At 41.3% G+C, this 10,263-nt stretch overlaps 1 long non-coding RNA gene across 1 annotated transcript in view; it reads right to left on the reverse strand.

Annotated features, from left to right (window-relative positions):
• Positions 1 to 6,078, reverse strand: part of LOC142698994 (uncharacterized) — a 15,439-nt gene extending 9,361 nt beyond the window's left edge. Inside the window, exons 1-5 of the long non-coding RNA XR_012865911.1 lie at positions 6,001 to 6,078; positions 4,386 to 4,514; positions 3,265 to 3,331; positions 3,014 to 3,078; positions 971 to 1,082 (exon numbers count right to left, since the gene is read on the reverse strand). This is a non-coding gene — a long non-coding RNA (uncharacterized LOC142698994). The remainder of the gene's footprint in view (positions 1 to 970; positions 1,083 to 3,013; positions 3,079 to 3,264; positions 3,332 to 4,385; positions 4,515 to 6,000) is intronic.
• Positions 6,079 to 10,263: the final 4,185 nt, after the last annotated feature.

The raw sequence follows: 10,263 nt of genomic DNA on the forward strand, positions 1-10,263 counted from the left end.
TTTTTCACAATGTTAGGAGCGATTTTGGTTTATGCTATTGAGCTTTCTTAATGCCCAAGTGGGCGTACTTTTACTTTCGACCAAGTGGGCGTTGTACAGAGGAGTGTATGACGCTGACCAATCGGCATCATGCACCCCTCTCCATTCATTTACACTGCACTAGCGATATAGTTATATCACTATGTGCAGTCACATAAACACACACTAACATTACTACAGTGTCCTGATAATGAATACACATGAAATCCAGCCTGGACGTCATGTGTACTCAGAATCCTGACACTTCTGACTCTTTTTTGTGAGATTCCAGCAACGGATACGAAATCTCGCGAGATCACGGAGCTAAACGAGATTTGGTTTCACTTGCCGGAATCTCACAAAAAAAGAGTCAGAAGTGTCAGGATTCTGAGAACACATGACGTCCAGGCTGGATGGTCATGTGTATTCATTATCAGGACACTGTAGTAATGTTAGTGTGTGTTTATGTGACTGCACATAGTGATATAACTATATCGCTAGTGCAGTGTAAATGAATGGAGAGGAGCGCATGATGCTGATTGGTCAGCGTCATGCACTCCTCTGTACAACGCCCACTTGGTCGAAAGTAAAAGTACGCCCACTTGGGCATTAAGAAAGCTCATTAGCATAAACCAAAATCGCTCCTAACGTTGTGAAAAAATATCGTTTTTTTTAAATAAAAAGCATTACTGTCACCTACATTACAGCGCCCATCTCCTTATATAGGAGACAGGACACTTATAATGTGGTGACAGAGTCTCTTTAAGGAGACACAATAAAAAAATATATATATATATATCATACATACATACATACATACCACTTGTGCCTGTGTCTACATGTACATATATTATCTCCATAAAATTACAAATTGAAAACACCAAAAATGTGGTTTTAAGCAGGAAATGTACAAAAAAAAAGTAACAATCTATAAAATGCAGGGATTACACACCTAGAAAAATGAGGCGTCCACAAAGCTCCTATTTTCCTGGGAGCAGACAACCTGATGATTGCAGTTGTCTTGACGTGGTCCTGGCGGCCGTGCTCACCTTCACTATAAACACCTTAGATATAGGATAGAGGAATTTATTTTTAAAAACAAATGCATTAAAATTCACATTTGTGCCTAAAACTCACATACAATCAGCGATTTAGAGAAAATATCATTTACAATGAATAGATCAAGGTGATAAAAGCTTATATATATATACCACATACATCTACAGCCACAAAAGTGTGCGCTCTCAAAACACTGAAACAGAAGCCCTACAATATTTGGCCATCCTACACAGATGTATTTGAAAAAAAAAAAATACTGCAGACAACAAGCAACTTCTACTGTATGCAACCAAAAGCCACATAGCACATAGCATACGCGTATAAAAATACAACTTAGCTCTTATTCACACCAGCGTATTCCACATCCGTGTTAGGCCTTATTCACACGAACGTGTGCATCTTGCAGTTCCGTGTGTCATCAGTGAATGTTGCGTGGCTGCGTGATTTTCACGCATATGCCATCCTTATGACACGCGGTTTTGATGTTTAGAAAAAGAAATGAAGGACGTGCTTTTATTTTTTCCTTCACTTATTTATCTACTGTTGCGCGAGTCACGTTCGACACACGGAAGTGCTTCCATGTGCAGCGCGTGATTTTCACGCACCCACTGACTTCAATGGGTGCGTGATGCGCGAAAAACGGCCAAGTATAGGACATGTCGTGAGTTTTACACAGCTGACACACGCTGCGTGAAAATCACGGACTGTCTGAACGGCCGCATTGACTAACACAGGTCCGTGCGACGTATCATGGACGTTAAACGCGTTCGTGTGAATAAGGCCTTACGTGTGTTAAAACAACGGACATCACACGGACCTATGCAATTCAATGGGGCCATTCAGAATCAATACTAGGAGTAAGAAAGACAAAGTATTAGGACAAATCCCAATCAATGGAAACATTTTCATGTAGAACAGAGACCAGTCCCCAACAGTGTATTTTATAGCTTTAGGTGTATTATATATTATCTCATTTTTATGCTTCTACAACGTGTCTCTTATCAGTGAGTTATTATAATGAGCTTTATTCTTATTATATCACAACAGTAACTATTATGGGGTTTCTGAGGGGGTTCATACAAATATTCACACAGAGACACTTTATTAGGAGTCCTGCCACCCCTCCCCCTACAATGCTGCAGGTAAACATTGCGGACGTCAGAGTGACAGGCGGCATGGATAGGTCCGCTCCCGGCCGCCCGCTTTTATTACTTGTAGTAATGATAACAGTAAGGTAAGCAGTGTCTCCCCTGACTGCTAGCAAAGTTTGGGGTACATGTCTGGGATACATGGCACAAGTGCCCAGCGCTGAGACACCAAGTAGTAGAGATGACTCCTGAACCCTGTACCTTTCCTTCACCACGACATTACAATATACAATATTATATAGTACAAGTCCTCAGCAGTTACATGACATGGAATCAGTGGCTATTACAAGATGTTTGCCCATTTGGCCTAGGTATTTAACCGGTCAGGGGGCTTCTCCCATATGACTTTCTAACATAAATCAGGGGCGGACGTACTATATGTGAGAACTGTGCAGTTACATTGGGGCCCAGCAGGTCAGGGGGCCCTCTGCCACCCCGAAAGTAACTAGTAGCGTCCTAATGTCTATTAGATTGCATGTAAGGGTTTGGGCTAATGAATTTCTTGTAGGCAATAATGTGTGGCAAGTGCTCTTGGCAGGGTGACCGTGCCTTATATCCCCCAACACTGCTCCACCCCTAATCCCCAATTAACTTTACTGTACCCCTAGTCCCCTCAACCAATTACCTTAAATCTATCTTCAGGCCAAAACCGTTCCCTATTGTTCCCTTACGTGTCCCCCCTAGACTACATGGCACCACTAGTCATATGGCCATCTTAATACTATACAAAGAAACCCATTACCTACACGATCCCTATCCCTATATATAGTAACTAAAGATGGATATACCTCATATAGATGAAATATTACTTCAGAGAGTCCCCCTGGCAGCAGGCAGCCGATCCCAAGGTTTTCTGGAACGAAAAGTTAAAATTATGATGTGAGCTTAGTATGGGTCATCATATCAACAAATATATGTTCAGCCAATTGACAACATTGGGGAATTTGTTCCCGCAGCCTCTCATGTGTCTCTATAGGAACATTCTGGATGACATCACATTATAGAATTTCTATAGGTTGTTATTTTCTATAATACTTACATATATACGGTGGATCTTCTAGCATGTCGGCTGTCACTGGTGCCACATATTCACATGTCTTATATGTCTGTAATATACATAATGGGTTTACTGCATATACATAAAATAACCCCATATCTATAATGTATAATAATATATTTACTGTCACACATGTCATTATCTATCACAGGGCGAGTCAGACATTGAACACATTTTGTAATGTAACGTAGACCCAGGGAACATAACTATAGGGGTGAAGAGGTTGTACAGGCCCTGGTGTCCATGACTGGCATAAGGGGGTCACAATCTGAACAAATCCCCAATGCCGCCATCACCTGGAGGAATCCTGATTTTACTTGTCACCCCCTTGACTGCCCTAGACCACCATACAATGAAAAAACAATTCCCCTTTACTGTCTTAAACCACCAGTGAATTTACACTGAACCCTTTCACAGCCCTAGACCACCAGATAAATATAAAAAACTGTATAGAAACATGACCCTGTGGGATGGGGTGGGTGGGTGAGCCTACTTTACTTGTTGCCCAGGACCCCATCTTACATAAAGCCTATTGTGTCTGTGGGAGTGCAGATTATATATGGTATATGATAGTTGGCAGGACCTGGTATAGATTTGGCACCAAGGCCCCGGAGCTTATAGTCATGTCTCTATATAAGCCTAAACTTAAGGGAAACTATAGAGAACTGTGGAGTTTCTGATTCTTCTCTCTTTTGTGGTGTCTCTGGACACATATAATGTGGGTACATGTAATGAATATTCTGGCCATGCACCGGGTTACCTGACAACATATAAGTTTGGGTGGCAGCTTAGTCTGGATGCCATAGTTGACCACACCGGGTTTCCAGGCTCTTGGTCTCTGTTCCTAATATATTACGGGTTTGTAGCTTGTCAGTAATAAGCGGTCACTACATTTTGTGTAGGACATTTTTTTCTATTCTTCCATCTACCACCCCCAACATTGAAGTGAGGAATATTAGGAAGAGCAACCTTGTTTTCTGAGGGACAATGTGAGAAAACTGAAATTGGGCTCTTGGAGAAAATATCCATTATTGCTATAAACCATCCAGCCAGTAAATATGTGATATAACGTGTGTAGAGATAAAGAAATATTCGGCACTTACCTTGGACTCTCCTACTTTATATGCTGGGCATTAGTTGGGCACTCTCCTCATTTTTGGAGCAGCCCCTCCTACACCTGGACCTGAGGCCATCACAGAGCTCTTCATTGGGCTGTTACTTTTTTATTACTCCTGGAAATGTAAGAAGAAATTGACAACTGGGTGACGTCCCTTTTCTCAATGGCCATGGTCTGATACAATACAATGAGTGCTGACAGTTTCATAATGTTTAGGGACACGTCCTATAGACAAGAGATATTGTATCCCCCATATTCAAACATTCCCAGGCGGAATTATAGAGGAATGGAAAAACTCAGAGTGCTAAGAGGAGATGCTCCAGCATTATAATTTTATGGGAAATACAATTATTTACTCGTCATAAGAACAGACAAGTCCAGAACATATGACCAGTATTATATACATAGAAGAGATAATCCATCATCCCTGGGATTGGAGGTTAATTGTAATAAAATATTATAATATAAGATTACACTTCATGGAAAATACAATTTGACAGTTATAGATTTAGACAGCAGTGGATTTGGTATCACTATATAGCAGGTAATGGAGTTGGTCCTCTCCTCTTTGCGGCTGGGTGGTGACAACCTGTGCAGGACTCCGCTCCCCAGAGGAACTACATTGGCAGCAAGCAAAGCGGTGGAGAATTGTCCCAAAGGTCATGGGAAGGGAATGGAGAGGTAAACAAACATCACGCCCGGATCTCTTCAGTAGCTGCATTGGGCCCCATAATGGAGGGCCCAGTTTGATCTTTGCTATGAGGACCCCAGTCTTCTATGTCCGGCTCTATATCCAGGAGTAAGATTATGTGACTGTTTGGTGAACTTCTTGGTGTCAGTAGAATTAGGGTATGTGCACACGACGAGAGGCTTTTACGGCTGAAATGACAGACTGTTTTCAGGAGAAAACAGCTGCCTCGTTTCAGCCGTAAAAGCTCCTCCTCGTATTATGCGAGGCGTCTGTGACGCTCGTAAATCTTGAACTGTGCTTCATTGAGTTCAATGAAGAACGGCTCAAATTACGTTGCAAAGAAGTGTCCTGCATATAATGTATATAAGTGTCCTGCATATAATGTATATAAGTGTCCTGCATATAATGTATATAAGTGTCCTGCATATAATGTATATAAGTGTCCTGCATATAATGTATATAAGTGTCCTGCATATAATGTATATAAGTGTCCTGCATATAATGTATATAAGTGCCCTGCACTTCTTTGCCGAGGCAGTCAATTTACGCGTCGTCGTTTGACAGCTGTCAAACGACAACGCGTAAATTACAGGTCGTCTGCACAGTACGTCGGCAAACCCATTCAAATGAATGGGCAGATGTTTGCCGACGTATTGTAGCCCTATTTTCAGGCGTATATCGAGGCATAATACGCCTCGTATACGCCTGAAAATAGGTCGTGTGAACCCAGCCTAAGGGTGTTCATGATAACTATGACTGCCGCCACGTGTCAGGGATCTATCTGCCTATGTGACATGGAGGAATGGCTTCAGTCATACACAACAGTGCCGTCTGTTTTCTGACCAGATAATTTGGGACGTGTGTGAGTAATATGCAGGAAAGTCAAATTACAGGAAAGAGAGATCAATACCTGAGCGCTGTATTCAGGACACTGTCCCGGCAGCAGCAGTTCTGGGACTAATCAAGGGATCTGTTCAGACAAGATCTAAGAAAAAGATACAAAACCTCTGATCACAGGATAGATACAATAATAGTTGTCATGTTACCAGAGGTTACACTTATAAACGTATACATTACACGTATACACTATTTAACATTGATGTCTATAGGTGACAGATGACCAACATATGACATATATCAGAGGTGTCCGTCACCGCCATCCTGTAAGAAACGTGTACAGTATAAGGAGTTTTCCCATGAGCGACTTATATGACGTAACCACAGGATATGTAATAAACGTCAGATAAATGCGGGTCCCACCTGTACACCAATCTCTAGAATGGGGCCCCCTAAACCCTGTTCTAGCATTTTGTGCTCACGCTGACTAGCGGCCACTTACAGATTACATGGTCGGGAATTACGGAAACAGCGTAGCTCGCTGAACTACGCTGTTTCTCTAACTCCCACAGTAGTGAATGGCAGCTACGGAAGCAGCATATCATGCGAGCTACGCTGTTTGGGTAACTACTATTCAGTTCTATGGAGCTTTTCCCCTTCATAGTAGGAAATCAGCCGGAACACAAAAAGGTAGAACAGGGTTTAGGGGGCCCCAATCCAGAGTTGGTTCTCTCTGGGCTGCAATACCGAGCACAGCCACTACCAAATGCATGGAGCTTTCCTGGTAAACAATGAAGAGGACATGTGGCTGACCAGGGTGGTGCGGCCCCTTTACTCAGCTGATCATAGGGGTAGTAGGAGTCAGATCTCCACCGATTTGATATTTACTATTAATAATAAAGTTATGGAAAATCCCTTTAAAAGGTAAATAAGACATTTTATACAAAGGACAGAACATACATATAAAATTATAGAGGATCTGACGTCTCACCTGGCATGTCTGTCCTAGAAAATACTTGAGAATTCACATTTCCATTCGCACATTACTGACTGCTGTAATTTTCAGGAAATAATAAATTGTAACTTTAATGGGGAAATAAATAACCTCAAAATCTGAATGTAAAATCCACATGTTCAGTTTTTACTTGTGTTCATAGAAACATTTTACTGGAACTTGAAAAAAAACAAAAAAACAACCCTGTCAATTACAGGGAAAAAAATCCTTCTACAATCATATAGTTGTGGTGAGATGCTGGTTATAAATTGCTGCAGTAATGTCCAGTGTGAATCTGGTCTTATATCAGAATTCTAGAGCGTAGATATTTCATGTATCCAGTAACATGTATAATTAATAACACGGATATTATAGCTGATAAATAATAAAATGCTGCCTCTTACCTGTCAATCACACAGTCAATCACAGTCCTGGTCCAGATGTTATTCCCAAAAATTGGAGAAAAAGGCCAAAAATTGTGATCTGTAGGAAACACACTGATCAAATATCAAGTGCAAAGTGAGTGGAATCCAGCTGCACATAGAACTTAGCGACTAGTACTGTCTATGACATCATCAGTGACATCATAAGCGGCTGCAGTATCGGTTACCTCCTACTGCCTGGATAGACTGTCTGTGTATACACTGGATATAGGCGTTACATGGGACTGCTGTTTTATAAACATGGAAGATACATGCCCACTTGGTCAAAAGCTAAAAAAACGCCCAGTTGGGCATTAAGAAAGTTATTAGCATAAATCTAAAATAGGTCCTAACTTGGTCAAAATTGATCGTTTTTCTAAATAAAAAAACACTGCTGTGATCTACATGACAGCGCTGATCACATGTAGAAGACAGGCCACGTAGAATGCGGTGACACAGCCTCTTTAAGTCATTGAAAACCATTGAAAAAGTGAAATTAAAGTTTCTTGCCGCGGCGCTGTGTATTTAATGCATTAAAAGTCAAGTTAAAGATCTCCACATCTGTACATAGAAGGGGACATATTGCAGAACAATTATATCATTAGTGTCACTTATATAAATTGGAATTATGTGTAAAACTGTCACTTCTGTCTGTAAAGTGGTCGTCTCGTCATTACAAGCTCATTTTCAAATAACGTTTTCTCTTTATTCCGGAGACGCTACAGACACTGACCAATAGGCGACTATCTTTATAGACTGTGCGCCATTTATAATATTTATGTCTTCTCTTAAGCCCCCTCAGGCACCAGCCCCCGGTGAGACTTTTACCTCTGTAACCCCTATTATTAAGCCCTTGATGATTATACACCGTTCAGCCATAACATTAACCCCTTAAGCCCCCATGACATAACTGTGCACCATGGATTGTCTTACATAAGGCCACCATGATGTACAGTTACGTCATGGTGATTGTGCGGTCACAGGAGGTCATTTTATTTGAAGATGCCGCCACCGATATTGGGAATTATTAGGGATACAAAATCGGTGTAAATGGGTCTTAAAGGAGTATTCCCAGCTTACATATAAAGGACGTGTTCACACGGCTCATCTTCAGGCGTATGTCAGAGCGTAAAATGGTCGTGTTACGCTCCAAAATACACTTGAAATGCGCCTGCAAACCGCTTCCCATTAATATGAAATACACCGCGCAGCTCATATGAGGTGTATTTTTTTGCTGCTGAATTATTAAACACGTAAAACTACGCTTTATAAAAAAGAAGGGACACGTCCCTTTCGGAAGCATTTTAGAAGCTGATTTTTCTTTTTTCCCATGACACTTTAACCCCTTCCCCCTGCTTGCATTCTGGGCCCTAATGGCCAAGCCATTTTTTACATTTTTCCATTGTCACATTCGAAGAGCTATAACTTTTTTATTTTTGCGTCAACATAGCTGTATAAGGTCTTGTTTTTTGCGGGGCGACTTGTAGTTTTTATTAGTAACATTTGAGAGTAAATGCGACTTTTGATCACTTTTTATCACATTTTTTTTAAGTCAGTATTAACAGAAAACAGCAATTCTTCCATAGTGTTTTATTTTATTTTTTACGGCGTTCACTGTGCAGGTTAAATAATGTAATATGTTTATAGTCGGGGTCGTTACGGACGTGGCAATACCAAATATGTGCATCTTTTTTGCTTTATTGTGGTTTTTTTTAATAGTAAAGCAGTTTGTAAGGGGAAAAAGTTGTTTTTTCATTTTTTTTTTTCACATTTTTTTAATTAACTTTATTCAACTTTTTTTTACTTTTATACTAGTCCCACTAGGGGACTTCACTATGTGATCCTCCGATCACTATTATAATACACTGCAATACTTTTGTATTGCAGTGTATTATTGCCTGTCCGTTTAAAATGGACAGGCATATGCTAGGACATGTCTCTGGCATGACCTAGCAGGCATTCATTACAGGCAGACCTGGCAGCCTTTATTAGGCCCCCGGCTGCCATCGGAGACACAGACACTCAGCGATTTTATCACCGGGTGTCAGTGGGATGAGTTGGAGCTCCCTCCCTCTCTCCAAAACCACTCAGATGCGGTGCACGCTATTGAGAACCGCATCTGAAGGGTTAAACGGGTGAGATCGATACTAATATCGATCTCACCCGGTCGAGCAGGGACGCCCCCAGCCCTCAGCTACCTCTGGCAGCTGAGAGCAGGGAGCTTTGACAGTTCCCTGCTCTGTCTACTTTATTCTAATGCAGCGACGCGGAATGGCGGCGCTGTAGAATAAAGCCCATTAATGACCGCCGTGAAAAGGCTTATCGGCGGTCATTAAGGGGTTAAAAAACTCTCTGAAAATACGCCTCAAAATACGCTCAAAAAATGATTGGAATATCAGCTGTAAAAAACGTCCGGATTCAGAGTCTGTCTTCTTTTAATCTCAGCCTCGTATTTTCAGCCTAAAGATCTGCGGTGTGAACCTGCCCTCACATGCACATTTCCTGCAGACCTTACCCAGTCATCGCTACTTGCTTCACCCTAAATTTGTTTTGGGGAGCAGGGGTTTTCCTTTCCCAAATCCCAGACAACCCTTTTGAGGCTGGATTCACACACAGCGCTTTGCTGCGTATTTGTGCTTTTCGTTGTGGTATTTTTAATGCAGTTTCTGTGGTGTTTTTTCTTGCTGTATTAAGTGCGGCAGATGTTACATTAAAGTCTGTAGTAAAATATCAAATGCATTACACACAACTGCGTTCTGGTTTGTGTCGTTTTTGAGGCAATTTTGTGATCAGTGGCATTTTTTTTCCACACACTCTGGGTATAGCGTTTTTTTCAGGCGTTTTTTCAATAGATTCTATATAAGACTTCAAAAATGCCATAAAACAAAGCACGTACAAAATGACACCACATAAACACGCC

Source organism: Rhinoderma darwinii, unplaced genomic scaffold (assembly GCF_050947455.1).
Source record: "Rhinoderma darwinii isolate aRhiDar2 unplaced genomic scaffold, aRhiDar2.hap1 Scaffold_106, whole genome shotgun sequence".
NCBI lineage: Eukaryota > Metazoa > Chordata > Amphibia > Anura > Rhinodermatidae > Rhinoderma > Rhinoderma darwinii.